Raw genomic sequence first — 16536 nt, forward strand, 5'->3', positions numbered from 1 at the left:
CAATCTGGGCATAACACAAGCCATGGCATATTCCATTCCCAGCATTCAAGAAGGGCTGTTCTGACCAAATAATGATGTAGCTACTTGGTATAGGCCAATATAAACCAACAACCCAACTCAGATGTGCTGACTAAGATCTGGTACCCCATTTCTACTCATGAATATATTCTTGATCAAAGACAAGCACATGGAACAATACACATTAAATTGGTAGAATAATTTTCTCCAAGCCATTTGGTAATGTCCAAGAGGAGAAAGGATACATTTTTTCCAGTTTCCTATGTACAACTGAAATATTGCAAAACATATGAATTTTGCAGCTAAAAAAACGATGCTTTGCTGGGCGGTGATGGTGCATGCCTTTGATCCCAGCACTCAGGAGGCAGAGGCAGGAGGATCTCTATGAGTTCAAGGCCAGCCTGCACTACAAATCGAGCTCAGAATCAGGTGGTCTTGGCTGGTGGAATAGATGCAAAGTCAGATCTCAATCACAGTTGGAGCGTGTGTCCCTCTTACTTGCTGGTTTTGAGTACAGAAGCACTGAAGACATGATACTAGGTATGGTCACACCACCTTAAAATCCTGAGTGGCAGCCCTGAGGACACAGGAGGAGGTTAGAGTGGACAAAAGTGACCCTCTCCTAAAAATATAGAATTGGAACTACCACGTTATCTCACAACTGTGAGAGCCAAAGCTACATTTTAAGTTTTAATTACTATGCCTAAGAGATCCAATGAAACAAAATGTCTCTTATCTGCAAGCCCCTTGCCCAAGAGAGTTCCTGAAATGCCGGAAGCTGTTGTTTATGGGAGATAACAAGTCGCTTGTTTTCACTCCCCTAAACAAATTTGTTTGACCCATCTGCACCACTAAAGCAGTAACTGTTTAAAACTAATATGGAATAATAAAAATAATAAAAATTTTGGCTTCCACACTCACATTTGAATACTTAACATATATTTTTTACATTTTGTATAGGAAAGTATTTGGGCCATTGAAGGGTTGCATCGGACCCTACATCCCACTCAACTCTATCCTTGCCATTCAACGGTATGGTGGGAACCAGAATGAGTCCCTTAGTCCAGAGTCATAGCTCTTAGATTACACAAGCCTTCCCCAGATCCTAGAATCCTCCATTACCTAAATCTCAGTTCCATATTCATTTCTTTGACCTGTTTAGGAAGAGGTCACAGTCCTCATTTCCTCATTCCTTCAAAACATACTTCCCCCTCATGCCTACCTTCTCCTTTCCTCACTAAGGGAGTGACAGAGGCCAGGGAGGAAGGCCTGGGGAAGGAAGAGGAGCGTGCAGGAGGTGAAAATTCAACCACAGATTCTCCTAAACAATGCCTCAGCATTTCTTCTCATGCTCAGTCTTGCTGACTCCAACAGGACTTGCTTCAGCCTTGCTGACACACGTTTCCGCTTCTCCTACCTCCCAGGGCTCTCTTCCCTGCCCCCTGACTTCATTATGAAACAATGCTGGGCACCATGTGGATGTGCATTCTCTGAAATTTTACACATCTAGCTGTTGTAACATTCTTGTACCTAACAGACAAAGAGGTTGAGTGAAAGTTCGTGTCAGAAGCATTCCCTTTGAGCAGCCCACAGCTGCATAAAAGTTGCCTGTAAAAAGCAACATTTGTTACTGTAAAAAGTACGTTTGGGGCCAGGGTAGTTTTGATACTTTAGATAGCAGATTATCTATTCTTTAAATTCATGGATGTTTTTCTTCCAGAACTTTCCCTTTATACTCAAAAGATTTTCAAATTTTATGTGTATGTATTCATTATGTATTTCCCAAAGTAAAAGGTTTCTTTCCAATTCACATATTTAAAGCATTTTTCTACACTAAGAAAACTTGTAGTACTTTAGCACACATTCGGCTTCTTATTTTATCCCGTTTATTATATACTTAAAGAACAGCTTCTCTCTTAGGCTGTATAGTAATCTGTGCCTCCATGTCAATCGTGTGGCTGCAATGCTCAGGTTTACCCCTCTTTATGAACTAGTTTTCCTGCACTGTCAACTGTCTTTGGGGTTTTCTGTAGGGAATATTTTGTTTTTGCTACAGTGGTTCTAATGTTCAAAGTTTTCTACCTTCCTAAAGCTCGCGTCCCAACTCTTGCTAGTGTGTCACCAACTTTCCGTACTTGTTTATATCTCATAAAAGGCTAAGAATCTGGCAATCTATTTAGGAAGACAAAACATCTAAATAAAATGCTCTGCCCACCCCGCCCTTTGGGGAGTTGCTTCATACTGACATTCCTTTTCTTATGCATCAATAGCTCACACAATACAATGCTTATTCTTATTGTTCACTCAGTCGGGGTATGTGTGTGTTTGTGTACATGTGCACACATGTGTGCATGTACATTCATGTGCATCTGTGTGTGTCTGCTTACTTAACCATATTTACAAATGAAGGACATTCTGATAGCACTACTTCCGGAACTCTAGTTTCAAAAAAAAAAAAAAAAATGCTTTTGCTGCAACACAGTTACAGATAAGTCCCAGCCATGATTTTTTACATGTTCAACTTATGGAATATTTGGATATTTACAACTCATTTCTTATTCTCTGGAGAAGATATGGTCACATTCAATTTATTCTATACCCCTCATCAGTTATTGCTATTATCCTCTGAGAGATTTCAAGGTGATTGCTTTTAAACAAGAGACAATGAAATGGGGATTCTTCAGGCTTATTAGTAAGTGTGGGTACAGACACTTATTTCTGAAGTTGAGGAGAGAGTGCCATTAAAGAATACCATAAGTACCAAAAGGATTCCTGAAAGACATGGCATATGAAACAATTACAGTAATACAGGAATACCACACAATCCTACAGCACAAGCAATGTTGAAGGGGCTAATCGCACTCTAAAAAGGATGTTTATAAAATTAAAAGGGGGTATGAATTACAGACCCAGAGACAGATTACATGCTTTGCTAACTTTAAATTTTTAAAATGCTAATGAGGCAGGGCTAACAGCTGCTAAGAGGCATGAGACCGTAGGAAAAACTGCTGAATTGAGTCAGCCCATGTACTACAAGGATGTTTTGACATCAGAGTGGAAATTAAGGAAGATGTTATGTTGGAGCTGAAGTTATGCTTATGTTTCTCAGAGAAGTTGTGGATACCATCAAAATTAATAAAACTTAGATGTGAGCAAGTAAGTGAAGTCTCTTAGATGCCTTGGTGCTGACATGGATAACACAATGAAAACATTTGAAACAGACAGCTGGTCCTCCTACATGGGGACAAGTTAAGGAACTGGCTGAAGAAGGAGAAGCAATAGTTGGGCTGGCTAGGGAACCTTTGAATGCTACAACTTTGTCCCTTGCTGTGCTGTCTGTGGTAACTGTACAGCTGACAGGGACCAATTATATATACTTACTGGACTTATATTTCCAGTCCTCCCATTAATTAAGGGGTAAATCAGGGCAATATGGATATTCCTGTGGTGGTCAATGAATCCTCTTGGCTACCCAGTCCTTATGACCACAGAGGACCTGCTAAGCCCTACAAAGAGGGTAAGGAAATTATAAATTATACTGTTAGAGTACAAGAAATTCCTATTTGTATGGGTAATGAAACTCACTGTCTAAATATAACTTTTCAAATTTGGCTCTCTATAGTTAATCATAATACTACCCAGGATTTTCACAATAAATTTTATGTGTTTCATGCATCTGGTTTTAGAAACAGGAGATTAATGCTACTAGTTCCATAAATCTGCCATTTTGTGAGACATAGGTTACCAATGAGAAGCCCTACAGGGTATATTGGCAACAATGTAATTGTGAGAAACCTCGAGTGCTTATTAATATCTCCCACAGAGATGTCATTGATTGGGGCTCTTATGGCTTCCCTGGAGGAAAATATTCTCACTCAGAATTAAGATGGCAGCAGTATGGTTTGAATAGAACTGTGGAAATTAGCTCCATTGTTAATGAACCTATCCAATGGCATGGAGTCAGGATGTCAGGTCCTATGTTGCAATTTGGCAATTCAGTTCATATTAATTTGTGGAAATTGGCAAGTGTCTTACACCCTCTTAGTGTGGAAAGGGAAATTAAGCATTAATGATGGTAAGTACACTTTGTTCTTTAGATTAAAGCCACACTTTCGTAGCATGTGTACCACTACCTTATATATTCTTGAAAGGGCCTATACAATGGCACCCTAATAACTATAGTATCACTTGTGAACATTGTACTCTCCATACCTGTATTAATGCCAGTATATTATTGGATGTCACTTCTGAAAGCTTATGTATTCTTAGAGCAAGGCCAACAGTCTGGATGCCAGTGAAGCTGTCGAGGCCATGGCAAGATTCATCTGTGCTGATTCTAGTTCACAAACTTGCTGAACGAATATTAAGAAGACCATGTCAGATGACTGGATTAATTGTTGCTGTGGTTATGGGAATTATTGCATTGACTGTTATTGCTGCAACAGCTGGATTAGCCCTTCATGAAGAAATTCAAACTGCTGAATTTGTTAGTTTGACATCAGCATTCTGCAGAACTTTGGACTCAACAGTAGAAAATAGCTAGTGAGATAGTTAATGAAATAGCTGGCTTGAGACAAGCTGTGTCACTTTTGGGAGAAAGAGACTTTGAAAGAGCAAATTAAACTAAAATGGGATTGGAATATTACATCTTATTGTATTAAGCTCTAATGAAAACAAGTACAATTGGTAAAGGTTAAAATGCATTTGTTGAGTCAACCTAATTCTTCTCAAGTGATTATGATTTACAACAAGAAATTAAGTTGCCTGATGTATCTGGGATGGATGTTATGGCAAGCCTTGCAGATACCATAGCTTCCTTTAATCCTGTGTTTTCATCCTCATGATTGCTATGCTTGTTTTTACTGTGATAACTTTATTGGTTTTGAAACATTTTCTGGCTTATCTACATAAGAATATGAAACAACATGATAGAGGAAAGGCTGTCTTCACCGTGTGGCTGCATGATCCTCAACGTAATTAAAATAGCTTAAACAAAGTGGGGAAATGCAGAGGAAAAATTAGTAGAGTCATTGTATCTAGGGTAAACATTAGAATGAATTAGTTGCTTTCTGGAAGTACTTTGACGTTGAAGGAACCATTGTGGAAGTCAGGGATGGTTTTCTGTTATCTGAATAGTTGTGTCTCTGAAGCAGCTTTACAGGCTTTGCATGACTTTGGTGACAAGACCGTTCTGGCACACCTGGACATCGTGGATTGCTGCAAACAGTAAGAACTAAATTTGCAGAGGTGTGATGCTTTCCTTTTAGGTTAGATCGAGGGCTTTGGGGTTCGAAACTTGTTTTACCCCCAAAACAGCTTTTATGCAACACTGGAAAAATAAGCCTTTGCATGGCTGTTAGAGGGGTCGGTTCATAAGCTTCCAGAGAGCCTAAAACTCATCTTGGAGTGACCCCTCTCTGTGATCATCCCACGCAACCCAGAACCCTTACAACTTTATCCTCAGCCAGCTACGTGAATGGAGACAATCCACAACATTTTAGGTAATTTTCTCATCCCCCAATTTTTTTAGTCAAAGATTTGAGTCAAAGACCTGAGCAGTGAGTGTACACAAGTTTATGTAAGTGAACATTTTGTTGAATATCTAGATTTTGTTTAATCTCCCAATTCTCAGTTCACTTTATATCCCATCACAAGAATGAATAATAGATATGATAAAGGGGATAGGCTGGCTATCGCTCTTCTACATTTGCATTCTTATACCTGCCCAGGAATGGTACAGCCCACAGTGAGACGGGCCTTCCTACATCAATAATTAATCAAGAAAATGTCCCTATAGACTTGCCACCATCTGATGGAGGCAATTCCTCAACTGAGATCTCCTCTTCCCAGATATGCCTAGGTTTGTATCAAGTTAATCAAAAAATCCAGCCAGCACAAAGACTGAAATCTTTCCTCCCTGTTCTGAATAACCATTATTTTGCATGGTTATTTTAGATTTTAGATTTATCTCAGTGTGGAGCTAATTTTCTCTGTCTTGAACTATCTACACACAGTGCCATTAGAAACCAAACTGTTGCCACATGAGAAGCTCTCCTTTGAGTTATTGATAGGGCCATCCAGGAGACTTACAAACCAGTATAGGCTTTATCTATTATCCTTGGTTGCCCCCACCTCCAGAGGTAGAAGTTAAGTCCCTATTGCTGAAGATACCATTTACTGAAGACTCAGGGCCCAGAGGCTGAATCTGACCAAAAGTCTCCTTCCTGAGGACCAGCTTTCATGGTATCAGAAGGTCCGTGAAAGCTTCCAAAGAAGGGAAGCAACCAACAGTTCTACTTAGCTATGACACCTATGAACCAACAGTTCTACTTAGCAATGAACCTTAACAATGATCAGCATGGTAGGGTAACCTAAGGATACAGTAGTGGTACACATACCTTGGCAGTAACCAACAGCTCTCTAGTTGGATTTAGAACTCACACCACAAGAGGTAAATCATGCATGGTACTGGAAACCTAGCCAACTACCCAGGACTAGCGAAGTTAGGGTTCTTGAAAGACTACAACTGCCACTTTACTAAACCAGCATAATCCCTAATTACATTCTAAATATTTGTCCTTATGTCTACAGACAGGTGTAGTCCTCACCCCTCATCAAGGAAACATCTCTTTGAAACAGATAGAGACCATTACAGAAAACCAGAACCAGTCAAAATACAGAGTTGTAGTGCCCACTCTCTAGGGATGCATCCACAACACAACACCTACAACTAGGGTTCAGAGATGATTGCAGGCAAGGAGGCATGATGATTGTAAGAGCCAGAGGAAGAGCAAGTTTGCTGTGAGATTGTGTCTCCTAGAAACGTCAGAAGCTGTACCTATGAAGTCTCACCTGGCTGCCTAAACATGACCTAAACAAGAATGACAGTAATAGACATATAACATAGATGGGGAGAAAATTCACAAGGTCTTGGCCATAAACAAAGAATTACAGGCAACTAAGAAGTGTGAAAAATTAGTCTTCCCCAGGGAAGAGCACAACCAATTGGTTATCCAGTACTGAATGGTCAGCCCTGAAAACATACATGCAAGCAATATTATATGGACTGAGCCAACTGTATTTATATATTTAAGAATATATATATTCAGAGAGAGAGAGACCATGAATTTGAAAGAGACCAGGGAAAGAGGTACATGGGAGGGTTTGGAGGGAGGAAAGGGTAGGGGAAATGATATAATTATACTATAATTTCAAGTTTTATTTTTTAAAAAAACCCATGCCACACTTAAGTGCAGTTACTGATTTTGGTTATGGATTTTGCTCATGCATAAACTTATAGTATCTATTCTGGGAAATAACATTTACTGGATGTTCACTAAATATCTGAAAATAACTGATGAATGAACCCCAGTGATAAAGGGGTCACAAGCTACTTTAAGAAGATATTTCTTTAATTTCAACATAAAAATAAAATGTGTAGTAAAGGTCAATTATAAAATAAAATTCAGTTCCTATTTTTTCATTTCAAACTTTTTTGTTGTTGTTGTTGTTTTGTTTTGTTTTGTTTTTCGAGACAGGGTTTCTCTGTAGCTTTGGAGCCTGTCCTGGTCTAGCTCTGTAGACCAGGCTGGCCTCGAACTCACAGAGATCCACCTGCCTCAGCCTCCCGAGTGCTGGGATTACAGTTGTGTGCCGCCACCACCACCCGGCTTCATTTCAAACTTTTTAAAACCTGTGAAATTGTCTTTCTTCATTTGCACTGGTATTTTAATAGTATATGTACAATAGTGTGGCCATTTGTAAAACATGATTATAATTTTTGTAACCTTCTTTACTTATGAAATAACATGGATTTTACATTCAATACACGGAGACACTACCTCTTTGTTTCTGTAGCTGAGAGCAAACTCAAGACCTTTCACACACTAGGGGCAAGCTCAGCCAATGCACCCCACACACCACACTGTCCTGTTTTGGGTTTGAAAAGAAATCTTTGTTTTGAACTGAACCCTTCCCTTTCCTCCCTCCAGTGTCCTCACCCTTCATCCTCTCCCATAACTCTCCTTCCTCTGAAATTCTTAGCTTTGTTTTCTCTATTGCATGTACATGTACACACATATAAATACAAGCTGCCAAGTCCATTTAGTGTTGCTTGTATGTACATGATTTCAGGGCTGGCTAGATGCTACTGGACAGCCAATTAATGGCCTCATCCCTGGGAAGAGTAACTCCCCATCTCTCAGCAGTCACTAGCTGCCTATGGTTCTTTGTCTAGAGGTGGAGCCTGGTGAGGTTTCTCCCTTCCACATTAGCTCATCTATTAATTTTGTGGTTGTTTTTATCACTTTTCAGGTCTTGTTTAGTCAGCCATATTGTTCCAGTATTGTGAGTACACAGCTTCCTTGTCATTTCTAAGGGACATGATCTCACTTCCTGGTCCTATGGCTCTTACAATCTCTCTGCCTCCTTCCTCTTCCATGATTTTCCCCAAGCCTTAGGAGTGAGAGTTGTGTGTAGGTGTGTCCACTCAAGCTGGGCACCCCACGACCAGTTGTCCTCTGTAAGTTTGACCAAATGTGGCTGTTAGCATTCTGAACCCACCCTTGGGGCCACCCTGTGTCTTGATGTAAAAGCCTCCTTTAAGGAAAAACCCCTCCCTTCTCACTCCCTCTCCCTTCCTCCCTTGCCCGCCATGAGGTGTGCACACCTCCACTTTTCCTTCCTTCTCTCTTTCATCCTCTTTCCCTCTTTCCTTATCTTTCTCTCTTCTTTCTATTATTAAAAAACTCTCTCCATGTGGATGCAGTGTTAGTGACTTTCCATGCACCACAGCCCATGGCAGCGTCTGCATGGCATGTTTCCCTCACCTGTGGGATGCCTTAGCCCAGCTAGCCAGAGCCTCTCACACACACAGTATCATTACATTGGTGCTATGTGACTTGACAGGTTCCCCTGGCTTTTCCTCCTTCCTGCTGGCAGTTCAAGAAATGCTGGGACTCTGTACCATCTAACACCATCACTTTTCCAACTCCCAACTGGAAGATGCTGGAACTCTTCACCCTATCGTTAAGATTTCTCACTTCCCTGCTGGCCTCAAGTTTTTTCCACAAGTGAGGATTTGTCTCGACTCGACCGTGGCCCCATTCACGTCCCAGTACTGGAACCAAGTGTCTTTCGTGCTCATAGCTCCAGGCCCTTGTTATTATCTGACGATGTATGGAACACTTTATGCCTTTTCGTTACTCCACGGCCCCTAGATCTTTGGACGATGGTCCACGGACTAGCCTGTGCTGTCATCGTTCATCCTCACTGACCCTCTGGAATGGTGGAGGTCAGTCCACTCGACCTTGTACCTCACGGTGAAAAATGTGCCTACCCTCTCCTATCCCAGCTCCTTCCTTATTGGCCGCTCCCCCAAGCTCTTCTGGTAGTTACATCATCCCCGGTGCCTGGTCCCTTCACGCTTGGGGCGAGTGGTGGAGCCAAGCCCCTCTCGCCACAGCAGCTCATCTTCCCTCTCTGCTGCTGCCACCGCTACTGAGGCTCCGGAGATGCCCTCGTAAAGGTGTTTCTGACTTTTAAATACTTCAGTTTATTCATTACTTATCTGTTCAGTTTGTCTTGCAAAAACAAAACAAACAAACAAAAAAACCAGGTAGGTAAACACGAGGTCAGGCGCCAGAGGGTGATTATGAGGGCGGGCAGATGCCATCTTGGCTAAGGTCAAGAAAGAAAAACCCCTGGCATAGGGGACAAATTGGCTACCTAATGACCATTGATATACCAAGAAACTGGACCCAATACTGTCAACTGACATTTATTAACCAAAATGGTTCTGCAATTGGATAAGACACTTGACTTTCTTTCTGCAGAACCAATGAGGTATTGTATGACCTTAAGAAATCATCATTTCTATGTAAATCATTTAGGATTATAATCTGGCTGTACTCAAAGATCTAATGCTTGAGATCTACAACTTTAAAAATGGTAATAGGGCTTTAAAAATGGTGATAGATTCAGATATCGCTGCCCATTTTAAGCCCCTGGCTTAAAAAAAAAAATGTCTCTCTTTACTCAAGGTCTATTCAGGCCTAGGAATGCAAGCCTTCTTGTCCTTGCTAAATTTATCTGTTCAGATTAACAAAAACTAACTTAGAGATTTAAACCTCTAGAAAATTTCTATAAATGATGACATATGTTTGATAAACAAGATGTATATCCCATGATGGAGTTTCTGGTCCCCCAAGAGAGTTCGTTTTCTCAGAGTTGGGCCACACCCTGACTCACAAGCCCCTTTTGTCTGGTTCCTATTCGGCCCTGGGATCTTTCCCTTGTCACTCTCCTTTGCCTTCTCAGGAGACAGTAGATCCTAGCCTCATGGAAGCTGCTAAGGTATGGGAGAGTTAGGGGATACTAGCTGACAGTCAGCCAGTCGTACCTCAAATGCTCAGAGATTTTCAGAATATGGCATTTTAAATGTTGCTCAAAACACTTATTATATCATACAGAGAGTCCCAGATCCTAACAGTGACCCAAGGTCTCCGAAGAAGATTACGAGGCACCATGACGTCTCCACCTGAATTATGGCAATGCTGACCTCTGGACAGGATGCCCCAATGTGCAACTTGCTGCCAGGATACAGCCCCGACTGTGGACAAATGTCAGGCATCAGAGAACTGATCGAACCCCTTTTGCCTAGACAAAGTAAGATGAGTCTTCCCTATGTCCCTCTTCCATGGGAAAAAACTCCCACCTTATGGATCTGGGGACTCAAGATTGATGCTGTTCTGATACTTCTGCCTCAATGATGTGGAGACCTGAGTATGGACTGGTCCCTGTCATTTTTTTTTTTTCAGTTGGTGGTGACACACGCCTTTATTTTTTTTAGTGAAAAATTTATTGCATACTTCAGCAAATACTAAAACCATATTAAATGTTAATAACTAATTTTTTTTTAATGCTGAATGCCGTTTATTGAAGGAGGGAGGAGGTCTTAAATACAGGCACAATGGGAGAACCCCAGAGGACAGTTCACTTCCGATGTTTTACAGTCTTGCATCTAAGCTGTTAACGCCCAATATGCAGGATACACAGACAAGGAACTTCCCTAAAGCATTCAGGAGGGTGGAATCTCACATGGTCCCTGTCATTTTTAACAGATTCAAAAGCTACTTGGTCTGCACTCAGATATGATTTGTCCTTCTCAGATCTCTGATTCCATTTGATGACCAGACTTTGCTTCAGCTGCCTTCTCAGTTCTCCATGTAAATTCACAGGCCCCCCTCTCCTAGGGCTACTACTAGGTCTAGGCACAATTTACCTTGTTACCAGATCAGATAAACTCACAGAACAAATTTCATTGTAACTTCTCTCTATTGACTGCATTTAGTATATCCTGGTTTGTTTATGTGAAAATAAGATAAACTGTCTCACTTCTGCTCACTCTGATGATGTTTAGGGAAACCTTCCTCCTCCTTCACTCACTCAACCACTTCATTCAGAAATATCCTCTGGTTATAGATTTAAAGACATGTTTCACTGGGCTGAAGCCAGGAAATGTTCAGACCTTTTAACCCAAATCCATAAGCCTTTTGATCAATCTATTCCAGCCATCTTACAGATACCTGCAAGTTCCTGGGGGAAAGTTCTGCTACTGTATCAATAAATCTGGTCTAATAAAACTTAACAGCTCCTAGAGCCCATTCTGACCCCTCCCATTTTCAGGTATATTTTGCAGTTTCTCTCCTGCCTGGGCCAAGGCTGACCCACAGAGGGTCCTCCAGGTATGCCAGCCCCTGCACCAGCTCCAGGGAAGCCAACCACCAACCGAGGATGCCCACTGGGATGGATGCACCCCCACCTCCAGAGAAACAGCAGATGCGATGGTTCCTGTACTCCTGATTTGATGTACCATTTCCCCAAGCTCCTGGAACATCACTACTACAACCTGCCTTCTCAGCTCCCTCAAGGCGCAGACAGACCTTCACAATGACAGCTAACGGAATGCTTCTTCACTCATGTCTCCAGCCATGTGTGACTCCTGGCTTCCCCCTCCCCTCTGTACCCCGGGGTCAGCAGGAAGCAGTCTTGAGAATTGGGTGCCCTCATTCCCCACCACCACTTGCTGTCAATAACTCACCTTTTTATAATAGTCAAAATGGAGGGATGTTAGCATTCTGAACCCACCCTTGGGGCCACCCTGTGTCCTGATGTAAAAGCCTCCTTTAAGGAAAAGCCCCTCCCTTCTCTCTCTCTCTTCCATCCCCTTACTCCTTCCCCACCATGAGGTGTGCACACCTCTGGTTTCCTTCCTTCTCTCTTTTCTTTCTCTCTCCCTCTTTCCTTATCTTTCTTTCTATCTTTCTATTATAGTAAACTCTCTCCGCATGGATGCAGTGCCTGGGGGGTAAGTGACTTTCCATGCACCGCAGTCCACCACATCTGCATGGCATGTTTCCCTCACCCATGGGACACCTTGGCCCAGCCAGCCAGGCCTCCCTCAAGCTGTATCATTACAGTAGTTTTCTGTGATGGTCTGTGTCTGCTGCAAAGGGAAGCTTTCTTGATGAGGGATGAGAATTAGACTTACCAAGCAAAGATGGCCACAAACCTGTTCCACTCTTGTCTAGATGTTGTTCCAGGCTGCATCTTCTTTCCTTCTGTACTGATGATTTAAGATCCCTGAACCTCTAGGTGACCATGGTCTGGCAGATCTGGACAGTGAACAACACTCTGGGTCTTGGTTTTACTGAAGACTGTCTGAGGGTCTCTAAACACAAATGTTAGGCAACTTCCAGATCATCAAGTCCACAGGGTTCTTGAAGTTTCTTTTTTTTTTTTTTTTTTGAGCTGAGGATTGAATCCAGGGCCTTGCGCTTGATAGGCAAGTGCTCTACCACTGAGCTATAAATCCCCAACCCGAAGTTTCTTTTTTTAATATCTACATTTTTAAAATATATGTTTTTATTGGGAATTAAAATATGACTATGCCTTTCTCCCTCTTCCCCCTCTTCCCTTTACCCCTTCCATATATTTTTGGTAGTATTCTGTTGAATGGCCATCCTAAATTTTATGGGAAAAAATTTTTTCTTTGATACATACTGTTTTAAATTTTTCACTGCTGTTAAAAAAAAGTACATGTTTATATTTTAACATATGCCTACTTGTTTCCTTAGAATCTATAGTTACGACGAATTCTTAAATATCTTTGGCTTGCACATGTAATAGTAAACACATGGGGACATGATCTGTGGTGAACATTTTGTACTCATTTTTTATTATGAGTTTTTAAAAAAAAGGCTGAGCTTTTCAGCAAGTGACTAGATGTGTTATTCCTGCATTTTGCAAACCTCAGCTGCTTTTCAAAAGGGGAAGAACATTATCCTCAAAATATCCTTTAAAGAAAATCTCTTTGTGAAAACACTCATCTCTATGCTGACAAAATATAAGGAAAAACTTAAGGATATACATGAAGTTTATGTGCTACTTTGGGAATTCAGTATAAGATTAAACATGCTTGTGACCTAACATATTGTCCTTTTCACTACAGAAAATATTATTTCCATAAGCAGGGCTTCTTCTTCCAGAGGGGCCTTCTCTCTGGGCCACACTGCTGAAGCCTGAAGACAAGGAAGCTGGGGAAGCTGCCCCTCTTGCCCTTCAGAAGCTCCATCCTCACTCCTAAAGCATTGGCAGCACAGTGGTCTCTGAACTCTGCCCAATTATCTCTGCCTGTTTTTACTGGGCCTTCGAGGATCTCAGTATTGCTGGGTGTGTGGATTGTCCCTTCTTCCCAACTTCTTCATTCCAAATCAAACCTTTCTAGCCTGTGTTTGGGATTGTGTTCTTCATGCCAGAAATCCATTGTGCAATTAGCCTCAGCCAAGTTCCAAGCATCTTTATACGCAGTTTTCTAGTGCTGACCTGGCCTGTTGAGATGGAAATGAAAATGATGGTGCAATCACACTGGCATGCTTCCACAGCTCACTCTTCTACATAGCTCAGAGTCCAGGAAGACATCAACCTACTTTAGACTCGATGTCCCTATCTGCGAGAAGCACATTATTGGCAACCTAACAGGAGGGCCAGCAAGATTAAAAGAGGGCTCAAAAAACACATGCCACAAACCCTGAGAGAAGAAGGGGTCCTCTGTGAGGACCAGTAGACAGGTTGACCTGAGTCCCACAAAAGCCTTAGCTTCCTTCCCTTCCTCCTGTATTTTATATGTGAGATGTAATCTTGTTCCTGGGGCTATGATTTTTTTGTTGTTATTGTTGTTTTGTTGTTTGTTTGTTTGTTTGTTTGTTTGTTTAGACAGGGTTTCTCTGTGTAACGATCCTGGCTGTCCTGGAACTCCCCTTGTAGACCAGGCTGGCCTTGAACTCACAGAAATTCGCCTGCCTCTGCCTCCCAATACTGGGATTAAAAAATGTGCCACCACCATCCTGCGGTCTGTTTTTTTTATGCATTCAAACTCTGGTGTTTTGTTGTTATTGTTGTTGCTAGGAGGGGAGGGATGGAAGTGTCCTGAAGTTTTTATTTCACAGTTCAACAGGCTGATGGGTGACCCCCCGCCCCCACATGGGGCGATCTCAGGGCCACCTCCCTGTTTCCCTGGCCTTTCTCTCTTCCCTAGGCTTCTTCCTACCTTCTCCCAGTCAAGCTGCTGAAGGCTGCAGACAGGAAAACTAAGGAAGATACCACACTCGCACTTCAGCAACTGTAGGCAGTAGTGGGTGCGGGAGGTTGTGGGTGCAGGAGATAGTGGGTGCGGGAGGGAGTGGGTGCGGGAGGGGGGTGGGCACATCAGTGCTGCTCCAGCTTCAGCTGGGAGGTTTGTCCCCTGCTGCCTGCCTCCATAGGCAGGAGCCTGGGCATCCACAGTCAGGCTCCCCCTTGACTGTGGCTGCTTCCCCACAGCCTCCTTGGGCAGCCAGGGTCACCTTGCTCCTACCTGGAAATGCTGTCCCTTGTAGAGGTTGACTTTTTCTTAAAATTTTAAAGAAAAAGTCTAATGCTTTGTAACAGGTTTTCTGTATCCCAATAGTAGGCGTCTCCACTGACACAATAAGCCAGATCAAGCCAAATTGCAAAAGCAGAACAGGTTTATGTGAGCAAAGTAACTCCCCGGTGGGTTCTCCAGTCTCAGAGATTGAGGCCAGAGAAGCCACACTCCGGAAACTAAAGCAAGGAGATTATATAGCCTGTAGGCCAGGGTTGGTGATGTGTCCACCACAAGCTGGGTTTGTGATATGGTCAAAGGCTGGAATGCTTAGGTGGGGACTTGGGCAGCTGGCAACAGGGGAGGAAGTTGCCATAGTTATCAGGAATGTGGAACCGGGCTTTTTGGCACCTTTTCTTTGTTGGATATTCTCGAAGAGGGCAGGTTTGGAGAGAGAAAGAGAGAGAGAGAAGAATGGGGCTTTCCACGTCATGCAGGGGCAAGCTGGAGGTTTCAACCAAACACTTTACAATTTTTGTAACTGTTTTTCAGACTTAATTGCTTTTAAGGAGTAAGATGATCTCTGAAATGTCTCTCCCCTCCTGCATTCTCTGTCCACACTGGTAATCTGCCTTCTTAAACAATTACAGCACCATCACGCTTTACTAAACCAAGATGTGAGCCCATCTACTATGACACTGCGTTATTACTGCAGCTGGGTTCCTCTGTCCGCGTCTCACTTCTGTTTTTAAAACTCAAAGCTACCCTCTATCCTAGGTTCTAAGTGGGTCCCTTGTCTAGTCAGCTTACTGTGTCCACATGCTTCCCCAACTCTGTAATTCTTTCCCTATTTACTGGGTCTCCTTTTTCGATGACATGTTTCTGTATCCAGATCTTTTCTTCTTTTGATTTAAATCTTCAGTTCCTAAATTAAAAATAGATTGACTGGAACTGGGCCATTAGCATATACTTGTAATCCCAGTGCTCAGGGAGCTGGGGCAAGAGGGTGATGAGTTTGAGACCAGCCTGGACTACACAGCAAGAACCTGCCACAAATAAACAGACTGAAAATTGAATGTTTGCTGTGTGCAGGTTGGACCATGGAGTAACCTCGTTGTTAAAGTCAACATGTAGCTCAGAAAACTCTCTGGAAATATGTTGAAAGTCCACCACTTTAGAGGAGTCTCATGATAATTTGCAATGTCCTTAGTTTAAACATATCTGAGTTGTTTATTATTATTGCTGTTGTTGTTGTTGTTTATTTGTTCCTGGAATTGCTTAAAATGGGGTTCTATACCATTACTGAACTAGAATTTGTTTTGAATTCTGAGGAAAATAACAATATATTATGATATTATTTATAATCATCCAAGTTCTAAATAAGACAATCAACCTTTGGTGTCAGGGGTCCTACACTTTACATTTCTCACCGTTGCTAGCACAAATTAACTAAACCATATTAACTAATCTGAAGAATGAACAGATGAATACGTCCATAAAGAAAATTTTGTTCTCTTCCTACATATTTGGACATTATTTTAGAGCAAGTTATATATATATAAAACCTTTAAAAGGAAGATTTGGAAATTAACATATTTCTTTTATTAATTAAAAAT

The sequence above is a fragment of the Onychomys torridus genome, chromosome 3 (assembly GCF_903995425.1).
Source record: "Onychomys torridus chromosome 3, mOncTor1.1, whole genome shotgun sequence".
NCBI lineage: Eukaryota > Metazoa > Chordata > Mammalia > Rodentia > Cricetidae > Onychomys > Onychomys torridus.